The sequence below is a fragment of the Equus caballus genome, chromosome 22, assembly GCF_041296265.1.
Source record: "Equus caballus isolate H_3958 breed thoroughbred chromosome 22, TB-T2T, whole genome shotgun sequence".
Lineage (NCBI taxonomy): Eukaryota > Metazoa > Chordata > Mammalia > Perissodactyla > Equidae > Equus > Equus caballus.
Window position 1 is genome coordinate 589,091 of NC_091705.1, and position 24,887 is coordinate 613,977.

Below are 24,887 nucleotides of genomic sequence, written 5' to 3' on the forward strand. Positions count from 1 at the left end.
CTGGGGGCGTGGGCCTGGGGGCTGGTGGGAGGCGAGCGTGTCCCTGAGGAATAGGCTTGTGCGCCGAGAGGTGCCCGTCAGGTGGCGGGACAGCTGTGCGGCGCGGGGAGCGAGGGGGTCTCTTCGTGCCCTTCACGCGTTCGTGGAACGGGCGGTGTGTGCCGGGCACCTGCCCAGGGGCCAGCCTGGGGATGCGGTGCCCGGGAGTCGGGCGCTGAAGCGGCACCCGTGGTCTTGGCTTCTTGGAAGGACAGACGCGAAGTCGATAAGGACACTGGTCTCGAGGCGTTCTGAGGAGTGCGGGTCTCCCTCTTTTCGAGGCTGCGTTCCGTTGGGGTTTTCACGAAGCCTGTTGTGGGCCTGAAGCTCAGGCCGGTTCAGGGCAAGTGGCCTTAAAGATGCTGTGGTAAGGACAGCATTTGGTAGAGAGATGTACAATGGTTAAGATCATGTGTCTAGTCTTATTAATCATAAATAAAGGTAAAAGAGCCCTTGAATGATATCTGTTGGGAAATTCAACACAAGAAGCAGATGCTTACCTTCTGTGGGCACTTCTGGAAGCATCCATTTCATGGCCAATGTCTCTGCGTTACATATGCAACAGTGTTTCTAGGTGCCAACACCTTGGGCCAGCATGTGGGATATGAAGGTGAATAAAACAGAGCATCCACGGGGGCTTTGTTTCCCATTAGAAGGACTAAAATATTTTGGTCAAATATGATGGCTGCCAAAATAGTAAAATGCCCACTGTTCGATATGACATATAGCATGTTATACAGAATAAATTAAACTACCTGGTCAAAGTGATTTCCTGATTACGTTTTTTCAGACTCTTCAGTCAGTTGTTTCCACCTTAACTGGGAAGATATTTCTGTTTTTTTGTCCATAAGCATCAGCTCAGTGCCTATGGTTAATGTTCAGAGTTAACCCATTTTTATTATAATGCCTGTGGTTTTTGTATTTGTTGTTATCACTTAATATCCGAGCTCATCTTCCCATTTAATGTCTTTTCTTTCAAGCATAAAATTTCCCCGCCTATGCTGAAATAGCATTTTAAAGAAAAAGGGTTCCCATATGAGTGTGTATTTTTAGGGCTAAAAGCAAAGATCTTCTTAAGGTGAATACAAAAACTCCACTCTCTAAGTTAGCCTTGGTGCTGGTTAAGACCCAGAAGGTGGCAGGTAGAAGGAAGTGCTCAGGCCAGTTTGGGAAATCAATGGGAAAGTGTAAAAGTGGAATTTCTTAATAATACCCCATCCTGAAAACTAAGGTGAGTTTGTTTTTACTCAATAATATAATGAGTTTTATTTTGAGTGATGCTGGATTTAATGGCTAAATCAATATGTGTATTTAGCCTTGGGCTTTATTTCCACAGTAAGTGACAGGAGATAAGCAGCCTTAGAGTGTGTTAATTGGTTTGTGTTTAGCATTTAGGGTAATCAGCAGTAGCAGAGGTGCCCCGGGCCACTTCAGGCCTGGTAATGGGCTTTATCTAAACCAGGCTTTGTTTACGTTATTGACTGGAGTTGAATTGCTCCTGTTTCTTATACACTTGAATGTTAAGCTGGATTTGCAAGTGTAACTCAAGAATTAGCCCAGGTCTGGAACAAGGCAAACCAAATGAAAATCAAGTATCATGCCATCCCTGGCATAGGACAGCTGTGAGGGGTAATAAGAGCTGGAGAAGACTTAGCTGGGTGAAGAAAACTTTAAACCAGTCATCAGAGCTCGAGGGACCACATGCGAAACCAGGATTTCTCAAATTCAGCACTATTGCCGCTTGGGGCTGGATAATTCTTTGGTGGGGGTTATCCTGTGCATGGGGGGGATGTTTAGAAGCATCCCTGGCCTCCTTCCAGCAGAGGAGAGTAGCACTCTTGCCCCAAGTTTTGACAAACAAGTGTCTCCAGACATTGCCGACTATCTCCTGGGAGCCAGCATCACACTGGATTGAGAACCACTGGGTTAAATGAGGCTCAGATATAGCTTTGGTCCCTGCAGAGGTAGGCATGTATGTATGTGTGTATGTATTTCTATTAGATGCTAGAATTTTAATAGTTTGGAGATTTCACGTAATTATCTGCATTTTGGGGTTCTCCTGAAATAGGAGATCTTTCCTCAGTGCCACATGGTAATTACCAACAGGAGGTGGTTAGTAGCTGTCCCTTTTCAAAAAGACACATGCTGTCCAGGCCCCCCTCTGCTGTGTCTCTCCCAGGCTGCTTCTCTCATTTGCCTGCACTGGCTCCTGGAGGCAGTTGCTTTTCTAACTCCTGCTTTAACTTTTGCACTGTCAGAGGCTTATCCCTTCACGCCAGGAGGATTTGGGATCAGATGGAACTGAACTTAGGTCTTGGCTTGACCATTACCGCTTTTGAGACTTCTCTGTGTCTCAGTTTCCTTATCTGTTGTATGGTTTAGCCTCAGGAGCATCTGCAAAATGGGAATGTTAACATATTCAATTTAGAGAAGTTAGAGACTTAAAAGGGACCATATCTGAAAGCCCTAGAACTTAATAAATGTTGCTCCCCTGTTTCATTTTTTCAAATGCCCCTGGGCTTCTGTTCCAAAGGTGCGCAGACTCATAAGATTAGGCCATTTCCTCCCTTTCTCATTTGCATCTTTTCAGGCCCTGGCGACCGGAGCCTCTATCCTTCAGCTGACAATGGCCGTCAGGGCCGCCACACTTTGTTTTTATGAACTATGAGGGGAAATGGGGGTTTATGAGGCAATATCAAGGGAAGCTGCTTCAATACTACTTTTCTCTCTTTCCCTTCAAGGACAAACGTCTGGGGACCAAGGCTGTTAGATACGGTGCCCCCGTTACACACACACACACACACACACACACACACATACAAATCAAGCAGGAAGTCAGGCATTCAGGACATGCAGCACGGATTCGGACTCAGCTGGTGTCTGTGAATTAGCTCCTAGGACCTTGAGGTCCTGAGTAATTTCTCCTGTACTGTCTCACTTGGCAGCTTCCATCCTGCTGGTGGTCAGAGAAAGTGGGACGTTCTGAGTTAGTTTCGCTGGTGCTTCACTGGCCTTTACGCAGCTCCTTAAACTGTGGGGTCTTGTCCTGGAGTCTTTGCACATGCTGTTCCCTCTGTCTCACGTGTGCCTCTCCTCTCCCCCAAACCCTTTATCTAGTTACTTGTTCCCTTCCTTCAGTTCTCTGCTCAATTGTGAATTCCTCAGGGAAATGTCTTCTGATCACCTGATTCTGTTAGTTTGTTTCATGGCCTCATGCTCCTCCTCTCAAAGCATCTGTCATTGTTACGCTGTAGTCTCTTTAATAAGTATTTGTCTTCCCCAATAGACTTGCACTTCTCTCAGGTCAAAGGCCATATCTGATTTTGCACACTTTTATATCCTTAGCTCCCAGCATAGTGCCTAGAACATATTAGGTGCTCAATAAATATTTTCAAGTGAATGAGAGAATAGGTTTTCCTGGAGTAGCAATCTCCAGATTCCAGTGGCTTAACACAGCAAAGGGGTCTTTCCCCTTCAGGCATGCTTCTTGTCCAGAGCAGTAGGCTCCAGCCTCTGCCACGTGTCATCCTTGTTCAGATCTGTAGGCGGAGGCAGCCTCTGCCATCTGGACTGTTGCATGGTCAGTGTGGCCAAATGTGCACCAGCTCTTAAATAGCCTTCCACCCAGAAGTGACATATTTCACTTCTACTCACATTGTATGGGCTAAAGCAGGTCACATGTTCTTGCCTAACCTCAGTGGGGTGGGAAGTGCAATGCTCCTGTGTAAAAACCAGTTTAACCATCTTGGCTATAAGACCTGTGTGAACTACAGCCACTGACCTTGGGGAATCAACTCTGCCAAGTCAGCCTTTCATTTTAGCTTAATTTATCCTGGCAGCGTGGGCCACATCTCCCTTGTTCTTAGGAAGCCCACATTAGCATCCATTCTTCCATTCCTTCAACTAACATTTTCAGAAACTGCATTCTGGGCCAGGCCCAAGGTGAGCAATGAGGCCAAAGATGAGTAAGGCGTGGTCCCTGCCTTCAAGAGGTCTATAGACTAGTATGGGTGGGAGTTTTTAATGTGTTTATAGTCTAAGTGGCTTTACAGTGTGGAAAGTGTAATTTTTAAATATAGTTTTGTTTGTTAAGGTAGGGCTTTTAAATTGAGGTTCAAGGAAACCTGGCAATCTCTGGATATATTCTTGGATGTCTGTCACTGTCAAGTCTGAGAAGTATTCGTCTAGGGGGATATTTACATGGAATCAAATAAATGCAACAAAGTCTGATGACTTCACAAAGACACATTATGTATAGTGCTGAGGGAATACTCAAGAGGGAATGACTGATTCTGCCTGTGGGAAGTGAAAGAAGCCTTCAGAGAGGAGAGCTTGTCTGAACTGGGTATTGAAGAAGAAGGCAGAATGACTAGATAACTTGTTAGAAGAGAGAGTATGTTTTGGAGCTGATAGCTGATTCCTAGTCTGGGATTTGCCATTGATCAGCTACATGATATTAAACAATTCTCTTAATCTCTCTAAACCCGGGTTTCTCTTCTGTAAGAATGGACGTGACAACACTCCCTGTTGTGAGAACGGTTAGCACACATACCACATTCACAGCTATCATTACCAGCTTGAGAAGGAAAAAAGAGTCCAAGTATGGAGGTACGTGTGCAGTGGCAGAAAGCTAAGACACAGCTTGGCATGGTTAGGAAAGTGGAAGTAGTTCAATGTGACTAGAGCTATGGATTGCTAACTCAAATTCCTCCAGGGGCCAGGCAGGTAAGATCAACAAGTGAAACCAGAGAATAAAGATGGGTGGAGATTATGGCAAACTGGAGAGCCCACCTGTTGCCTGAAAACATTGAAATTTAACTGTTTAAAACACACGAGCAGGTACAATAAATCATGACTTCCGGCTGGGTTTGCCTGGTGGACTGCCAATAACAGCCTGATAACAGGTATTTGTGTGGTCATGAGTGTGTGTGCTTGTGTGCGTGTGCATGCAGAAAACGGGTTTGGAATGGAGACAATGTGAGGGATTATGATAGAAAGGGAGGCAAAATTACAAGGGCTATATGAGGTTGAGATCTGAGTTACAGAAGTGAGGATATGAAATCTATAGATTCCAGGCTTCCCTTCCCATGTGTTATTCAAACCAAAATCAATGAAAGCCGGGCCAGGGTCAAAGAGCCTTTGGAGTTTCTGGAAGAGATTGAGAGGGCTGTAAAGTTGGAGAACAGAGTAGATTCTAGACCTGAATAATAAGTTAATGCCTTTTTAATGATTGTGAAGGAGATATGTACAAGTTCCAAGTCAATCTCAAGGATTAATTAACCAAGGCAACAGGGCCTGTGTCTCAGCAGATAAGCCAGCAGAGAGTGGCTTGCAGACAAGCCCATTTTACCGTCAAACAGGAAGACACAGATTCATGTCTTACCTCCTCTCACGTGGCATCTGCGGAAAGGACTCAGCATTTTCCTGTCAAAGTGTATGAGTTTGAGGAGCAGGGAGAGGAGAAATGATATGCAAGAACACTAAAAAGAATGGAAGGTTTTTTCCTCATCCAATGAGCCAAATCTAATAAAGAAAGCTCCAGGGAGAAGAAAATCAAGATTCAGGCAGCTGAGAAAACCTGGTTAGAGGAATCTTTTCTAAGCGCTATTGAAGATTTCCTGAAATTTGTAATTACACTACCATAGCTTTTTGTTTCTCAGAAGCCACTAATATTTTTTCCATTGTTTATGAAAATGTGCAGGTACCCTAGCAATAAATTTTGTACATCACAGCCTCGGCTGACATGTCCCTGTTGGGAAGACAAGCTGAAAAGCATGAGACAGTTAAATGGCATTTCGAGGCTTGAAATAGTACATTATAATTTTGCCCTTGTCTCTACCCCTGCGCTCCAGGAGGTATAGAGGCTGGGCCACATTCTTTATATTCCCTGTGCCTGTTCGAGGGCCGGGAACCTGGCAGGTGTTTGATCAATGCTTGTTGAATAAATAAATTTATTAAATAAGAAATTCACAGTAAAAGCCCAAGTGTGTTTGGAGAGGTCGCAACAAAGAGACCAGATCTTAGATTGGAGCTATTGTTAAAACGTGCAGTTCAGCAGAGTGGTCGGGGGCACGGTCATCGAGAGCCAACTACCCAGTTCCTATTCCTAGTTTTACCACTTAAAAGCTGTGTCAATTTGGGCATTTCACTTAAGACACTTGCCTCAGTTTCCTCTTCTATCAAAATGGTGAAGAGAACGTTATCTCCCTCAGGAGGTTGTTGTGAGCATCACATACATTAGTTGATATTAAATCTATGGGAAGCACACAATAGAATTCAATGAGTATTATTCCTGGGGTGTTTTCTGGTAACATTCAACACACATTTATGCAGATACCTAAAAGATCCTTGAATTTTCATTTAAGTGCCAGGTACTGAGTTCATTAATTTTGTAGGCTTAATTTTCTTTAATCCTTGATGACTGTGTTTTTCTGTACTTCAAATATGCCAAACTTGTTCCTACCTCAGGACCTTTGCACAAATGATTCTCCTCAGGTGTTCTCGAAGGGCTCTGTTGAAAAGAACACCCACTCCTACTGTCCCTTTCTCTTCCTTACCTGCTTCATTTCCTTGGTGGCGCTTTTCATCATCTGAAGTTGTTCATTTGTGGTCCATCTCTCCTACTGGAATGTGAACTCCCTGAGGGCAGGGACCTCGTGTTGTTCGCTGCTGTACCCTGGGGGCCAGTTCAGTGCCTGGCACATGGTGGGCACTCCCTGAATACTTAGTGAATGGACGAATGAAAATTCTGTCATCACCATTTTACACATGAGGACAGCATGTCTCAAAAAGGTGAAGTCACTTGCCCACTATATATAAGCAAAGGGACAGAATTAGGATTTATAGTCATGATTCCGAGGTCCGGGCTATTTCCACCACACCTATGTGACTTAATGTGTTGGAAACTACTCCTGGCTGTTACAGTGAGCTAAAACTCTTGAACACAGCCCTTCCCCCAAAGGAGCTATGCTGAGCCACCAGAGAAAAGATTTTTAAGACAAAATTAATAAAATTGATGGTTAAAAATAGATGACCCTATTACACCTGTACTTGGAGTTAGCTTAACGGGAGGTTAAGGATATAGTCTTCTAGATGCCCAGTCTGCCCAAGATTTCTGACTCCAGCCACAAGTTCAGGGATCCTCAGGGCCACTCTCACTTCAGACCAGCTGATTACAAATTTTCGGGTTCCCACAACTACCCTCGGGTGCAATATTTCACTAGAATGACTCTCAGAGCTCAGGAAAGTGCTATACTTATGATTGTGCTTTATTAAAGCAAAAAGATACACATCAGAACCAGCCAAAGGAAGAGGCGTCTAGGGCAGAATCAGGCAGGCAGTTCCAAATGCAGAGCTTCTGTCCTCCTCAGAGATGCCTCATCCTCCGGACATCAAGTGTGGCCTTTCCATGTGGTATTGCCAAGGCAGGACGTTCCTCCAAGCTTTGTTGTCCAGAGTTTTCATTGAGGCTCCATGACTTCGGCATGACTGATTGAATGATTGCCCATGTGGTTGAGCTCCATCTCCAGCCCTCCTCCCCTCCACCCACGTCAGGCTGCTGCTGGGAAGCTCAAAGCCTCTGAGCACAGGGTTGGTCTTTGTGGTCCGGGCAGGGCCAGCCCCCTCTCAGGCAGTTGGGTAACAGTTTATAAACTATCTCTGGGCCCCCTTTGAGGAACTTCATTAGCATAAACTATTCGGGTGTGGCCCCTCATGAATAACAGAGACATTCCAGTCACTCAGGAAATTCTCCCAAGAGCGAGGACAAAGGTCAGACCTCTCTCTAGAGGCCAAATTCCTTACTCCTCAAGCTGCCTCTCCAATTTTTTGGATTTAAGTTAAACCAACATTTCTCAGCTAAGAGTTCTTAGAATACCACCCAGGGACATTGTCAGGTAGGAGAGACGTTTTTGGTTGTCACAACTGTGGTGGGAGGTGGTGCGACTGTTACCAAAATATGAACAGACTGATTTTGCCCTCTCACACGCTGTCTTGCTCCTGCAAACACAGCAACTCTGATGAGGCCGTCCTTATAGGTAAGGATATAGGAATCTGCCTACAAATGTGGCGGTCAGACCAGGCCCCAAATATCTGATTCTGTTCACCTAGACATGCTCTAGGTCAGAGTAGCTCACAGGTGTGAGTACGGCTGGTATATACTACATCATTCTAGAAGCTACGTGGACAGGGCATTAAATAACACCGAGTCACATAATTAGGATAATTAGGATGTTACTCACATTTTACTTCTCTTTCTGTCTGATTTTGCCAAGGAGAGTGTCTGAGTTTGGGGCTAGTGTACCTTTAACACCTCTCTATCGTTAGCTTACCTCCTTGTTTTTTATAAAGAAAGAGTGGTTTTTGACTTGGACGCTTTATCGACAATATCTACGTAAAATTTTAAAGTGTACTTCGTTTCTGTTTCTGATATATTTGTGCTTACCATCTATCTTTGGCAAATGATACCAGTTATGTTAAGTTTCCTTTTACATATAATTTCTCTCAAGAAGTACAAGTTCGAATTTAAATGAGAGCTTTTTATGTAAAAGTCATTCAATTGAAAGACGATATTAAGTAAATGTGGTAGAAACTTGTGGTACTCACTCATATCTGGTCCTCCCTTTGGGCATCCAAGGGGGCTCTGTCCCGTTTTCCTGCAGGTAGACAGGGCCGGGACATTAGTCCTGGCTCAGAGGCAGGCTGAGGCAGGGAGTAGCCCGCATGATCTCCCCACTGTCACTCAGCCACCATCCACCCAGAAGCCATGTGCTGAGAGGACCGTAAGCACTTTCTGGTGGAGCCTCCCTGAGGTGGGGGCAGAGCACAGCTCCTGCCAGCCAACACTGGGCACGTGGCATGAGCAAGAAGTAGGCATTGTCTGCATTAGACAGTTGACACCTGAGGATTCGTTTGTTATTACAACATAGCCTAGCTCTCTTTGCAACACAGAAATTAGTACCAGGAGTGGGGTGATTTTATAACAACAACTGAAAATATGCAGCATTAGCTTAGCAGTTGGAAGATGAGGCGCCTGGAAACTGCTGTCAGAGGCCACTGGCATGGTTCTCCCTGGTGGGCAGCAGCAAACATTTGGTCACACTGTCCCTTGTGATAACTTGGGAGGCAGACCATGTACCTGATTGACTGATGGCTCTAAGAAAGAATTGGAAAATAAGATACTAGGAGTGTGTGTTGGCTGCATGTGACAATATATTTTGTGAAAGCAATGAACTAGGAAAAAATTGGTCAGTTTGTAGTCAGAAATAAAAAATAAATGCATAAAGAGATTCCAGCAATTGTTTGCATAATCGTAGTCATAGAACAGGAGGTATGTAGTTCTGGCAAAAATGGACACCCTTTATGGCAGTGCTGTCTGGAGCTGACTCTTTCTGTTGAGGAGTTACTGTTTAAATGAAGTCCCCTGTGTCAGGAGGGCACGTCTCCAGGATCAGTCATCAGCAGAATCATGGAGTTCATGTGAAATCAGAACTAGGGTTCTTCAAGTTGGAAAGAGTCTTCAAGGAACTCCCTTGATGAATAAGGCTAAGATATAGGTTTAGGATATTTAATGCTGAAGGGCTGAGGGAGGCAAGAGCCTTGAGAAGATAACACAATTTGGAACGAAAGGCAGACTCCATGGATGGTACCCAAGGGAGATTGGGACAGCCAGGATTATGCTGAGAAGGACTCTCAGGAGGGAGCAGAGAGGGACTTCCGACATGAATTTTCAGAAGTCAGGGTGCAGCACCAGGATTCTAGAATATGTTTTCTAAGGTAGGATTATGGGTGAGTTAGACAGCTGAGTCAAAAAGATACGCCAAAAGGGCTCCTTGCACACATCTCCACTAGAGAGTTGATCACATGGCATTCTTCTTCCAGGCTCACTTGTTATTCGACCTCTCTAGTTTGGGTGCTGCTTGAGAGCAGAGCTAAGGTCGTTGTCTCTATGCCCAGTGCCCAGCACGGGACCTAACCTAGGAGAGTGGGACTACGTTAAGATTTCATAGATGAATGACTAAATGAGTGAAAGTGGATAAAGGGAAATATAAATTGAGCAAGCAGCAGAGTTGGGGACCAGGGTTTATGTCTTGGTCAACAGGACGAGGAGTTGCAGAGAGAAGACTGGTCAGAACTGACAGTAAGGAACCAGAAGACTGGATGTTAGGACCCTCACTCATTCTTTCATTTATTCAGTCATTCAACAAACATTTCCTGTGCACTAGCTATGCTCCCAGCATGTTGCTGTGCTCTGGAGGGATCCTGGTGAGCAAAAGAGACATAATAATTGCCCTCAAAGTGCTTACAGCCTAAAAGACTCTATTTTACAAATGAGGAAACTGAGTCCTAGAGAGGGAAGGGTAATACAGCCAGCTGTTGACAAGGTCAGGAAAGGACACAATATCCTGACCTCTGCTTTTAAGTATTAGAAACTACACCAAAGACTGTAACTAGTGCCCCAGGAGCCATATCTGGTCCTCAAAAACATTGTATTTGGCTCACATAGTGTTTGGAAAATTGGGAAATTTAGACATACATCAAGTTTTCGACTTTCTCTTGAAAATCAGAAGATCTGGCAATGCTGGGCCCATGCTTCCTCGTGGCAAAAAACTGACAGGAGCTGAATAGCAAGCAGGTGTTTACTTTCAACACAGTCACCCCATCTCCATTCCCTTTGTGGTGCCACCTGTCTCCCGTAGTCATGTGACTTTGCAACCCCTGCTCCACACTATCTTTAATTTCCACATCTTGGTGCTAACGATTCTTCCAGCCATCTAACAAAGGGTGGCAAACATCACATTCTTATCCTGCAAGTGGAAGCTGCCAGCTACTCAACTTTTCTTTCTCATCCGATCTCCCCTCCATCTTGCCTCTCAAGCCTGACTTCTACTCGAGCATAGGAGCAAAATGGCGGGGTGAGCTGACCTGGGATTCTCTCCCCTCCAATATACAACAAAAGATTGAAAGAACTGAATTTCAGAGAATAAACATAATGCCAGCTCGTTAGAGACCTACAGTACCAAGAAGGTGGAGATCATAAACCTTGCTTACACCTTCGGAGGCACTGGAACGGTAGAGAGAACATCGCTCCCTCCCCTAGAGTCTGCGGTCGCTGCAGCGCAGGTCGGGAAGGAGCGGGGGAGGGGCCACACGACCGGGGGATCATCCAGGACTCCTGCCAGTGATTCAGTGGAGACCCGCTGACGGGGGGGGAGAGCTTCCGTCCGCGGGGACCCCACAAATCAAGGGCCTTGGGAGACCAGAGAACAGAACTGATCTGAACCCAGACCAGTGCGTGTGAGTAACAGCCCCTCCCCCCCAGCGAAGCCAGTGGGGGCAGCCATCTTGCCCCAAGGCAGAGAGCTAACATGCCGCTCTCGACCCCCATCTAGTGGTGACAGGCTGTAACTGCAACTGAATTCTACCACCATGAGAAAAAACCGCTCCTCTACCATCCAGCAATTTATAAAAGCCCCAGACCAGAAGGAAAACAATAAAAAAACAGAATTAAGTCCTGAGGACTTGGAATTAGGTAAACTAAATGATAATGAATTCAGAGCAGCTATAATCAAAAAACTCAATGAGGTAGAGAGAAAGACAGAGAAACAAGCCGAGTTCTGGAGTTACTTTACAAAAGAGATTGAAATCACAAAGAAGAATCAAACAGAATTACTTGAGATGAAAAACACAATGGACCAGATAAAACAGAATACGGATTCCCTGAATGCCCATGTAGACAATATAGAGGAGAAAATTAGCATAATCGAAGATAGTCTGAATGGCGTCAGACAGAGGAAGAAAGAGAACTAAGAATTAAAAAAAATGAGGAAAATCTCCGAGAGATAATGGATTCAATGAGGAGTAAGAACATAAGGATCATAGGAATTCCCGAGAGTATGGAAAAGGAAAATGGAGCAGAAAGTGTGCTTAACGAAATTATTGAAGAGAACTTCCCAAGTCTAGGGATCAACGGAGAAATGTGTGTAGAGGAGGGCTTTAGCTCTCCTAGATTTGTCAATGTAAAAAGACCTACTGCAAGGCACATAGTAGTAAAGTTAGCAAATAGGAAAGATAAGTAGAGAATACTCAGGGAAGTAAAGGAAAAAAAGAGAATAACCTATAAAGGAACCCCTATCAGACTGTCAGTGGATTTCTTTACAGAAAACCTACAAGCTAGGAGAGAATGGAGTGACATATTCAAAGCTTTAAAGGATAAAAATCTTCAGCCAAGAATACTCTATCCAGCAAGAATTTCCTTCAGATATGAGGGAGAAATTAAATCTTTTCCAGACAAACAAAAGTTAAGGGAATTTGTAAGTAAAAGCCCTCCATTACAAGAAATCCTCAAGAAGGCTCTCATACCTGAAAAAAGAAAAAAGGGAGAAAGGGGACACAATCCACAGACTAGGGAGACCGATGGATAGAACCAGAACAAGATAGCAAATATTCAATTATAGCATTAGGGTAAAGGTAAGGAAACTACCAAAGCAAAGATGATCTTAGCACTCGAACTACAAATTAGTAAGACGAGTTGGAATAAAAAATGAAAATAATTATTTAGGAGGGGAAGAGCAAAGGGTCTAAATCAGTATTGGTCAAGTAGGTAAGAGACCACCAGAGAATAGACTATATTATACACGAGATTCTAAATACAAACTTCAAGGTAGACACTAAAATAAAGTACAGAACAGAGTCACAAATCATACATAAGGAAAAATGTAAGAAACCCAGCATAAGAAATTGCAGTATTAAATGGGTAGTCTAAAGCAAACAGGAAAAGAAACACAGGAAAACAAGATAATGAGTGACAGATTAACAGCATTAAGTTCACATGCATCAGTAATCACTCTCAATGTGAACGGATTGAACTCTCCAATAAAAAGACACAGAGTGGCAAAATGGATTAAAGAACATGATCCAACAATTTGTTGCCTCCAGGAAACACACCTCAGCCCCAAGCACAAACACAGACTCAGGGTGAAGGGGTGGAGGACAATACTTCAAGCAAATAGCAAGGAAAAAAAGGCAGGTGTTGCAATTCTCGTATCAGACCAAGTGGATTTCAAAATAAGACAGGTAAAGAGAGACATAGAGGGAGAATATATAATGATCAAAGGGACACTTCATCAAGAAGAAATAACGCTTATAAATATCTTTGCGCCCAACACAGGAGCACCAAGATTCATAAAGCAACTATTAACAGACCTAAAGGAAGATGTTAAAAACAACACAATAATAGTAGGAGACCTCAACACCCCACTCACATCAATGGACAGATCATCCAGACAGAAAATCAACAGGGAAATAGTGGAGCTGAATGAAAAACTAAAACAATTGGACTTAATAGACATATATAGATCACTCCACCCTGAAAGAGCTGAATACACATTCTTCTCAAGTGCACATGGAACGTTCTCTAGGATAGACCATATGTTGGGAAACAAGGCAAGCCTCTACAAATTTAAAAAAATTGAAATAATAACAAGCATCTTCTCAGATCATAGTGCTATAAGGCTAGAAATTAATTACAAGAAAAAAGCTGAGAAAGGCACAAAGATGTGGAGACTAAACAACACACTACTGAACAAGCAATGGATCATTGAAGAAATTAAAGAAGAAATAAAAACATACCTGGAAACAAATGAAAATGATAGCATGCCATACCAACTCATATGGGATACAGCAAAAGCTGTGTTAAGAGGAAAATTCATCGCAATACAGGCACATCTTAACAAACAAGAAAAATCCCAAATAAGCAACCTTAAAGCACACCTAACTGAACTAGAGAAAAAAGAACAAATGAAGCCCAAAGTCAGCAAAAGGAGAGAAATAATAAAAATCAGAGCAGAAATAAATACTACTGAAACGAAAAAGGCAGTAGAAAGGATCAATGAGACAAAGAGCTGGTCTTTTGAGAAGATAAATAAAATTGACAAACCACTAGCCAGACTTACAAAGAAAAAAAGGGAGAAAGCTCAAATAAACAAAATCAGAAATGAGCAAGGAGAAGTAACAACAGACTCTGCAGAAATACAACAGATTATAAGAGAATGCTACAAAAAAACTATATGCCAACAGAATGGATAACCTAGAGGAAATGGATAAATTCTTGGACTCCTACAATCTCCCAAAGCTCACTCAAGAAGAGGCAGACAATTTGAACAGATCAATCACAAGGAAAAAGATTGAAACAGCAATCAAAAACATCCCAAAGAATAAAACCCCAGGACCAGATGGCTTTCCTGGGGAATTCGACCAAACTTTCAGAGAGGATTTAATACCTATCCTTTTCAAGCTATTCCAAAAAATTAGGGAAGATGGAACACTTCCTAACACATTCGATGAGGCCAACATCACGCTGATACCAAAACCTGACAAGGTCACCACGAAAAAAGAGAACTACAGGCCAAATATCACTGATGAACATAGATGCAAAAATTCTAAACAAAATTTTGGCAACCAGCATTCAGCAATTCATCAAAAGAATCATACGTCATGATCAGGTGGGATTCATACCAGGGACACAGGGATGGTTCAACATCCGCAAATCAATCAATGTGATATACCACGTCAACAAACTGAGGAATAAAAACCACATGATCATCTCAATAGATGTAGAGAAGGCATTTGACAAGATCCAACAGCCATTTATGATAAAAACTGAACAAAATGGGCATAGAAGGAAACTACCTCAACGTAATAAAGGCCATATATGACAAACCCACAGCCAACATCATACTCAATGGGCAAAAACTGAACCCCATCCCCCTGAAAACAGGAACGAGACAAGGATGCCCTCTATCACCACTCTTATTCAATATAGTACTAGAGGTCCTGGCCAGAGCAATCAGGCAAGAAAAAGGAATAAAAGGAATCCAAATAGGGATGGAAGAAGTGAAACTCTCACTATTTGCAGACGACATGATTTTATATATAGAAAACCCCAAAGAATCCACTGGAAAACTGTTAGAAGTAATCAACAACTACAGCAAAGTTGCAGGGTATAAAATCAATTTGCATAAATCAAGCCTGACTTCTAAACAGTGATAGGAATGTCCAGGGGTCCTGTGGTCTTCACACATCCCTCCATCCCCAGATCCCGAGGCACGGTGTTGGTGTGTGAGGAAGGACGCCATCATCTATCCTATCATAGGGCACCATCATTTTTATATCCTAATCCTTCTGGTCTCTAAGTTCATTCATTATGTATGCAAAAATGGTAATATGCTGGTACTTTAATGCTCTTAAGCATAAATATTATTAAAGCAAGTGCCGTTTTTTCATCCGTAATTGAATGGTTTGCTTTATTATTGCTTTATAGTAGTGACTTTCCATTTCCATTTTCTATAGAGTGCCTGATTTTACCAGGAGGGCATCCAGAATCAGGAGGGCTGGCTGTACTAATTGCCTTCATTATAAGAGCAGCTAGCATTCAGGCACCAGAGCGATAATGTTCCTGGGACCAGAGTGAAAACACACAAGGAGGGAGGTGGATCCCTCTGGTTCCTGGGGATCCAGTATGCCATTTCTTATCAAAACAGATCCTGGATCTGCAAAATCTTTTCCTCAGTGGTGACAGTTTGAACATTAACATGGATCGAGGGTTATTTATATCAGTTTGTACATTTAATCAGGTTTTTTTTGCAGTTTTCAGTGAGATGTGAACTCTATCTCTGTCCAAGGCGTTTGGTTCAAATCAGCTGAGACAGAGAATAATCAAGATTTATGAATCTCATTCTGACTCCCATCACACAGTCACTGCAATTGCTACTTGCCAGCTGCACCCTCCCCCCGCCATTCCCAGTCTGACTGACACCCACTTCACTTTCTCTCCAGCAAGTGATTTAATGTCCATCTTGAAAACTGTCAAAACACTTCTGGTGCTCCAGATAACAGCTGTGTGGTTTCTGTGGTCCCCCGACACCCCGCCTCCAATTACACCCAGCTCCCACCAATCTTCCCTTCCAAAGGCTATGGACATCTGAAGCCAGGGCATGGGGGCTTCTGAGAGGGGGTGTCAAGCCCAGAGCACACGGTGGCAGTCACCTTTGACAGGTGGTAGTGGAAACAAACAGGTGACTTGAGTCAAACCAGGATAACTTCCTCTCGCTTGATCTTGGCCTGAGTGGAGGGTAAATGTGCAAAACAGAGACATTCTAAGGCCACAGCCCCTGCTTCTATTTAAAGAAGTGCTGCTCTTCATGAGGCGTCAGGAATTATAGATACTAAGAGCCATTGGCACTCTCTGCTGTGTCTGCGCTACCCAGGCGAGAGTCAAGGTCCTAAGAGAGGGAGATCTGACACGGGTTACTTCCACAGGCAAGCTGGGCTCATCTGAAAGGGTGGGGCTGTGGGAGCCCTATGACTGAGGCTTTGCATTTCTAAGCACTCCAGCTTGCATCAGAACCATCTGGAGGGTGTGGCAAACAGATTGCTGTGCCCCACCCCAAAACTTCAGGTCTGGGGTGGGACCTGATGAATTGCATTTCTAAGGGGCTCCCAGGGAGCAGAATCTGCCCTTAACTAGATCTTCAAATGATCCATGTCCACATTAAAGGGGGAGAGTTTCCGCTAAGAACACAAAGTCTGGACCCACGTTGCCTGGGTTCACACCCTATCTCTACACTTATGGGTTTTGTTATCTTTGGTGAATTACTTAACCTGTCTATGCATCAGTTTCCATGTCTGTACAATGGTGTTGGTGAAGATGGCCCTTGCCTCATAAAGGAATAGATGTGTTCACATATGTAAAGCTCTTACAACAGTGCCCAGCATGTGACAAGCACTCATTAAACGTAGTTGTTAATATTTATCTGAGTGTCTGGAGCTTTAATACTTTGAAGTAGACCTTGTGTAAGGACGTGAATATCCATCAGGTATTCAGATCTATGTCTGTCAGGTATACGTCTGAGACCGTTGCGAACTCACACATTTGTGAATTTAATTTTAGCAGACTTGGACAACTTTTCAGCCTACGGACCAAACTGGTCTGGCAAATTTCTATTGTTCCATGTGGTGATTTAAAAAAATAGTTGCCAACTTTTGAATATGGGGAGATTTTATGTCGCCTAATATCTGGATTTTCAGCTTCCTTAGAAACATTAAAAGATCTGGCCACTCTTTCTCTTCATTCCCACCGAGCAGTGACCAGCCGGTGGTGGGCAGCAGCCTCCGTCATTAGACGGATGGGATGGGCATTTTTTCCCATTCGCCTCTGTGTCTATCACTGCCTGTTGTCTTACAAGCAGCCCACTTTCCTCATTTGCATGATGTGTCTAGCTCCTATAGACTTTTGAGTTAGCAGTGCCTGCACTTTATTATATGAGTTTCACTGACAGTGATATAAAGTGGCCATTCCTGAGTCTGCAGCAGAAACCCACAGAGCTGCAAGGCAGTGCTCGAGGCCTCTGAACACAACCCATGGAGGTTCTCATCTCAGTAAAACTGGGAATACACACCTGACGGGTGAATCTCGGCTGGATTCAAGAAAGCCAAATCTAAATGTGTTAGTGGGAGGTGATTTCTAACGGCACTGATTTCTACTCTTTATCTACTGTTCCCACAGGACTAATACTGAGAAATGGGCAAGGGGACATGTTTATAATTGCAGCCCTCTAGGTCTGGGGTCAGCACACGTTTTCTGGAAAGCACAGATAGTAAAGATTTTTAGGCTTTAGGGGCTAAGAGGCCTCATGCTCTAAACTTTGTAGCATGAAGGCAGTGACAGAGTATACGTAAAGGAAGGCGCGTGGCTGCATTCACACGCTCTACGAAACAGGCAGCACGTCAGACCTGGCCTGTGGATCTCAGTTTGTTCATCCGCTCTAAGTCGATAAGAAGGCCCTGTTTGCAGAGTCCTTTCTAGTCTATGAAAATGCTTTCTAAATCACTGTGGTCATTTCAGTGCACATACCTCTTGGTATTTTTTCTTTTTCGTTATCTCACTTTATTTCTCAAGCATTTTCCTATGTTTTTAAAACATCTTAATGATTTTCATGGTTTATGGCTACAGATTATATCATATTGATGTAAGATTTGTGCCACGTGCTTCCCTATAAAGACAATGTATATCCATGGGTCATATGTATGCGGACCAGATATATATATGTGGGTTTTTCTCCTGCCTCAAACATTGGCACAGCTGTTTTGATAAGAGGAAAGGTATTTAAATGAACAGAAGGACAGAATTTTAAAAAACAATTTTTTTTAAGATTTTATTTTTTTTCCTTTTTCTCCCCAAAGCCCTACAGTACCTAGTTGTATATTCTTCGTTGTGGGTCCTTCTAGTTGTGGCATGTGGGACGCTGCCTCAGCATGGTTTGATGAGCAGTGCCATGTCCGTGCCCAGGATTCGAGCCAATGAAACACTGGGCTGCCTGCAGCGGAGTGCGTGAACTTAACCACTCGGCCACGGTTCCAGCCCCTAAAAAACAATTGTGATTGCATTGAAAGTCTAATATGCGTAATGAAGGAGCCATCGGACTTCCTAGTTGATATGGCTCAATAGAGCAGAATGAACATGAGGTTTGCAGCCGGACATGTAAAAGTCTGCACCCTGGCTTTGTCACTTACAAGTCGTGTGATCTCAGCCAGTTGTTCAACCTGAGTCTCCATGTCTTCATCTGAAAATGCTTTTCCTGCAAGGTCATTCTTGGTATTAGAGGCAGTGTATCGAAAACACTTGGCTCAGTGCATGGTATCCAGAAGGTGTCTATAAATGAGATCTCTGAGTATTATCATAGGTCGCTCAGTGTTATATCATGACCCAATTTAATAGTCTATCTTCCCTTTAGAACTATGACACAGTCACATGTAAGAAGAGCGCCCTAGAACTATTTTGTCTGTTTTTGTTTTTTTTAAAACAAGTCTTGTTTCGCATAGCGCTTCATGGTTTATAAAACACTCTCAATACCTCTTTAATTGATCTTCGTATAATCCTAGCCTTAGCCAATTGACAGAATATAATCTAGCACAAGCCGCAAGTCAAGTGCAGCATTCCCATTTTTGTGGGTAAACCAAAGGCCAGATTATCTTAGTGACCTGCTTAGAGTTGTGTGGCCAGCTAGGAGCTTATCTGTAGGATATGACTTATCTTGATTTTATGGACCCCTCCTTTCCCCTTCCATTAGTAGTAAAGTTGCTAATGGGTAAGATTCTAATTTTATTTTTTTACTTAATTCCATCCTATCCATTCCAGACCGTGGGGTTCATGTTGCTCTTTTATAGATTTGCGGAGAATAAAAGTGACACTCCTAAGCCACCTCTGATATAAGAAGCTACGTATAGTGTTGCTTTTTAACAAAAAGGTCAAATTTTTCCAACAGGAAAGTACTACCCTATCACCTGGTGTTCAGATCGACCCCACTTGTGGGTGTGGTTGGTCACCAGGTTTCCCTGATTGTCTCACTACCTGTTACTATTTCATTCTTACCCCGAGTTCCACATCTAATATCCAAAATGCTCCCCAGGACTCAAAGTGGTCTTTGGTCACCTGGCGATGTGCCATTGGGTCTTCAACTGTTAGCTAGCAAAGAGAGGGTGGTGAAGTCAACTCTTTAGCAAGAGTTTAAGGCTAGGATTGACTACTACTGCCTCTGTAGTATGGATGGATGTCACATGCAGGATGGGCAATCACAGGGAATCAAGTTTCCTAAGTAATGAAAGGCTTAGAAACAACAGTTTTTGTTGATAAACTTCCTTATCTCTCCTTACGTTTACAGCCAGGACCAATTCTTTGATTTCAAAAGCCGCTATATTAGAGCTTCATCAGAAAGCGTGCTTTTAGCCACATGTAACAAAGAGCTTTGATTCTTTCAGGTTCCACAATAAGAACAGTTCATTACTGCACATAAGGAGAAGTTGGAAGGTAGGGTGGCACCAAGGTTGGATAATTCAGCAGCTGAATGATGTCACGGGTGATCTGGTTATTCTTGGCTTTCTCCTCTCCTGTTGTGATAGGTCAGTTTTCTGTACAAGCTAGCTTTTCTTCATGGTCGTGAAGTAGATTCAGCAATATTAGGCATCACACCCAGAATCAACACCATCCAAAAGAACAAGAACGTGAAAAACAAGATATGACACCACATTTCTGGTGCCTTTTTTTTTTTTTTTTTTCTTATCCGAGAGGAAACCTTTCTCGGAAGCTGCCCAGCTGATTTCTGCTCAAGTCTGTTCTCCAGAATTGGGTCACATAGCTCCCCGGCATGAATCACTGGCAAGAGAAATGGGATCATCATAATTGTTTTGGATTAATCAGATGTGTCCTCTAAGGCAGATGGCGAAATGGACACTGGTGCTCAAGCCATCAAAGAAGGAGCCACGAGAACCTGCTGCCACAGGGCAAAGGGGAGAGTAGATGTCGTTATGGGTCACTTAAATGATAAATGACAAACCTTTTTATGTGCATACATCTGTGGGCTAAGCATTTGCAAAATATCCTGCGACACATGATAGAATCCTTACTCCTAAGTCATTGTCTTCCCTCCTCGTTCAAAGGGCCCCTGTTTATAAATTCCTACTGCCTGAGTCCCAACTATAGACCTTTGGAATATGAAAAAATACCCTTTTTAATTTCAGAAGTAAAATCTGTTTTACCTTTTCAAAAGTGAAAGTCAAACTCTGAGCTGGAGAATATTTGCATGCAGCCATGCCGTCGGGGAACTATAGAGAGGTCCATTCTTAAGAGGTAGTGTGGCTTTCATTGGCCGGTAATTGAAACACTACCTACCGAGTGCTTACTGTTCAGTCTAACAGCCCAGCTTAATATTTCCTCTTCCAAGAAGACTTCCTTAGTTCACCCAGTCTGAGGTCCTGTTTCCAGTTCTCCGTGAACGTTGTCTTCTCTGTAGTCTAGTTATTTAGGTCCACATTTACCTCCTCCTTGCTGACTAGTCTGTGAGCTCCTCTGGATCTGGGCCTCAATCTCATTCTGTTTCTGCAAACTGTGGTGCAGAGCTGGACATAGGAAGTATGCAGCAATATTTCTATATGTTGATAAATGAATGAATACGTGACTGAACCAGCAGAGGAGTTAGCTGAGAACGACTTAATACTACTGCCAATCAAGCCACTACTAATTGTTAACACCCATGAAGCACGTTACCAATATGCTGGGAGCTTAAGAGTCGCAACCTTGTGAACTGGGCATTCCTTTATTACATGATGAAGAAACTGAGGCTTAGGAGAGGTTTGATACTTGCTCGAGTTGACACATCTGGTAACACGAGGGGCTGGGCCTAAACTCAGTTATGCCTGACTCCACGGTCTTAAGCACTTTGCACATCTCAGGATGTGGTTGGATTATGCTCCATCACATGGGAAAGAAATGACCTGGATAACAGAGTCTTCTTAATTTTGGTCTAAATGGACTAAATAGGGTAAAAGAGTGAGTGGGTGTGAACTTGGGGTTCTGTTTTTAAACCCCCTTAAAAATTGTGATAATTGAATAGAAAACTCTGATGTCTTGAATGGATGTGTTTGGTTATCAAGGAGAGAAGCTTCTCGATCTGCTTGTTGAGTGCAGCGTGGAGGCCTGGTCCCTGGGATAGCCCAGGGATGAGGTGGCCTCGGCAGCAACAACAGTTTGTTAAGAAGTTCAGGCTACCCGGCGTCTCCGCTTGGGTTTCCTCTCTAGGCTTTGGGAAGATGTTCATGGCACTGGATGGTTGTTGACATGTGTTGATTCCATCTCTCGGCAAAGCCTAACTGGTCCAGGCCCTTTTTACAATCCAGGTACAAAACTGTCTGAAGTCGGGATTAGACACAGAAGCCCTGAGCTGTGGGCAGGAGGCATAGTAGCAGACTGTGTAAGAACATGGGCTTTGGCGTCAGAGGATCTCAGCTTTGAGCCCCGGGACTCCACAAATGTTATGCATTAGTTGTCATTTCATTATTATTCTGATCTTGATATGGTTACTAATTCCGAGAACTTGATCAAGTCATTCTTGGCCTTACAGATTTAGTTTCCTCAGCTGGAACTTGGGCGTGACAATACTCAGTTCCCAGAATTGTCATGAAGAAAAAATGAGATAAGGGAGGTGACGTTGTAGCTCAGGGAGACCAGGGGCAGGCCTGGCTTTGTGGGCATGTGGCCTGTGCAGTTTCACAGGGCCCTGTGCTTAGGAGAGCTCCACGCTTGGTTTAATGATCTACTGTCACCATCTTGAAATTCTTAATAATTTCTGAGCAGGGGTCCTCACGTTTTCATTTTGCACTGGGCCCCACGAAGTCTGTAGCTGCTCTGCCTGGAGATCCCCTGGACATGTTACAGCACCAGTCCCAGGAGGAAAAAGATGCTCCCCAGAAGGAGCTGGTCAGGGAGGGGCTCTTCCTGGTTGGGAGAGCACCGTTTCCACATCTGGTGTCAAAAGCATTGAGTGATCATCTGGCCCATTTTTTGGGGAACCAGGATGTGCTCTTCCTTACCCCTGGACCTTTGCATACCCTTTCCTCTTGCCAGTAACACTTTTCCCCTGCATGCCTGTCAAGACTGAACTCTTAGTCCTCCACATCTTTTGCTCTTTATGAGAAAAGACCTTTCAAACTTGTGAGCAAGTGGCATGATAGTATAGCCCTGGGGACGTTTGGGAATCTAGGCTTCCTTTAATGCAAGATCAATTTGTATCTCATCTTTGAGGAGTGAGTAGACATAGTGGGGAGGAATTGGACCCGGCACCAGCCAGCCTGGGTTCACATCCCAGCTCTGCCCCTTCCTAGCTCCATGACTTTGGGGGAGTTTCATAAACACTCAATCCTTCAGTCTCCTCATCTATAAGAAGGAAATAATACTAAAATTACCTACATTCATAGGTCAGCTAGGAGGAGCAGATGAACCCATGCAGACACAGCAGCTGGAGCCATGCCTTTGCAGAGTGGGTACGCTTGTCCATAAGCTAGAATTATGATGCTTTTCCACGCTCTGTGACCTGATTAACTGAATGACCTTTAGAATTAGTAAGAACCAGTTTGCAACTGCCCCTGGGAACTTGCTAGCTGTGCGAACCCAGGCACAAGCTGTTATATCTTGATCTTACCCCTCCAATCATAGGAATTCTGGGAGTAAGACCTGCGATCAGCTGCAAGAGGTAGGATGTAAGGGAAGGAGCATAGGTTCGGGTCTTAGAAGCCAGCGCGTACATTTCATCTCTTCTCTTTATCAGCTGTGTGAAATTCCAAGTTATGAAAACTCCCAGAACCTTATTTTTCTCTTTAAAAATGGGGGTAGCAGTATCATTTAGAGAGGTGCTCCTCCACAAAAGAACACGAGTTCCACAAGGAGAGGGGTTTGCTTGCTTTGTTCTTTGCTGCATCCCTCGGACAGTGCCTAGCACTCAGGAAATGCAAAATAAACATTTGAAGGAAGGGCTTGTTGAGAGAATTAAATAGCATGATTTATGTAAAGTACCTAGCATGGAGACAGGCCCCTACATAGCAGACGCTCAGGAAAGCAATGGCTGTGGATATTTTCAAGTCAGGTGGGTGGGAACACTGTGGGTCTAGCCAAGGGCTCCATTCGGAGCAGGACTGCCTGTCCCTGCTCCTGCCCAGGCGTGCTGCTGGGATTGAGAAGAGGGATCTGCCACAGCAAGGATGAGCAGAGTTGCTGAAGTGAAAACCAGGTGCGTGGATCTCTCCAGCAGAACGAGGGGAAGGAGATGGCTGTAGGTCACGTGGCAGTTTCCACTTACGCAGCAGCAGGAAGAATGCCCCCCGACTCCCTCAGGCAGAGATGAGGCTCTCATCTCACTCTTTTCTATCAGAGTAAGCTTAGAATCGTGGTAGAGCTTAGCTTACCTGAGGAAGGTGTTTGTATTCCAGCCAGGGAGGGGCTGGGGAAGGCTGGCAGCCACTGCAACACGCTGCACAAAAGCAAGCTCTGATTATCACTCCATTTGTTTTGACTAGGCAAGTGTTAGATCCTTATCAAGCAGAGAGGAGCAAATTGGTTCCAAATTTAAAAAATGAAAGAGAAGAATGATCATTTAGAAAGCGTGTCAACAAGGGGCGCTGGCCTGATTCACCGGCAGCATGGCCCAGCGGAGAGTAAGGTGTGGTTTGAGTTCTGATTTCTACTCTAAGCCAGAGTATCCTCATAATACGTTAGGAGAAAGTGGCTCTAGCTCAGGTGTTCTCTTTACACTCACTGGAGAGTGTGTATGAGGTGAGACCCCCTCATCAAGACCTTGAAGAGAGGCTGTGAAGTTGAGTGGAATGAACACAGGCTGTGGAATTGGGCTGGTCTCGATTTGATGCATGCTCCACTGCTTGCAGGCTGGACAGTCTCAGCCTCTCTGAGCCTCAGTTCCCTAAGCAAAAGTAATAAGAACGCCAGTGTGCAGTGAGAATTAAGTGGACATTACATATAGTCTTGCTTAATAAATGTTCCCTGGGTCCATACCCCCGCAATCCAGAATCCCCGGTTCCACAATCAGATTTCAGCTCTGGCTGATTCTAGGAAAGCCAATGAGAGCTGCAATAAATGGTTGAGAGAGTCTCACCCCTGATCGCCTCTTCTCTAGGACCTTCCTGGAGTCTCTGGTGTCTGACTGAATTCCACAGGTTCTTGGGCGGAGGGTAGGGTGAGGGAGGGACGGCGGGAGGCAGGCCCATGGATATCTTGATATCAGGGGCAAGACTCTGCTGGGTTCTAAGTGCAGATGCCCAACCACCGAGGCAGCACTTAAGGGTAATATATGCCAGGATGTCTGAATGACATCTTCAGCATCCTCAGCCAGGCCTCATCACTGCTCCGTATATTCATCATCTGCAGAGTTATTAACACACATTTATTGAAGCCTGCTTTGTAACAGGCCTGTCCTGGCCCAAGAACACAAGAGGTGTAAGTCATGGAT

General features: G+C 44.0%; 1 protein-coding gene across 3 annotated transcripts in view; it reads left to right on the forward strand.

Annotated features, from left to right (window-relative positions):
* LOC106781248 (ral guanine nucleotide dissociation stimulator) overlaps nt 1–24,887 on the forward strand; it is a 137,291-nt gene that overhangs the window by 319 nt on the left and 112,085 nt on the right. The gene's annotated exons all lie outside the window — the stretch shown is intronic.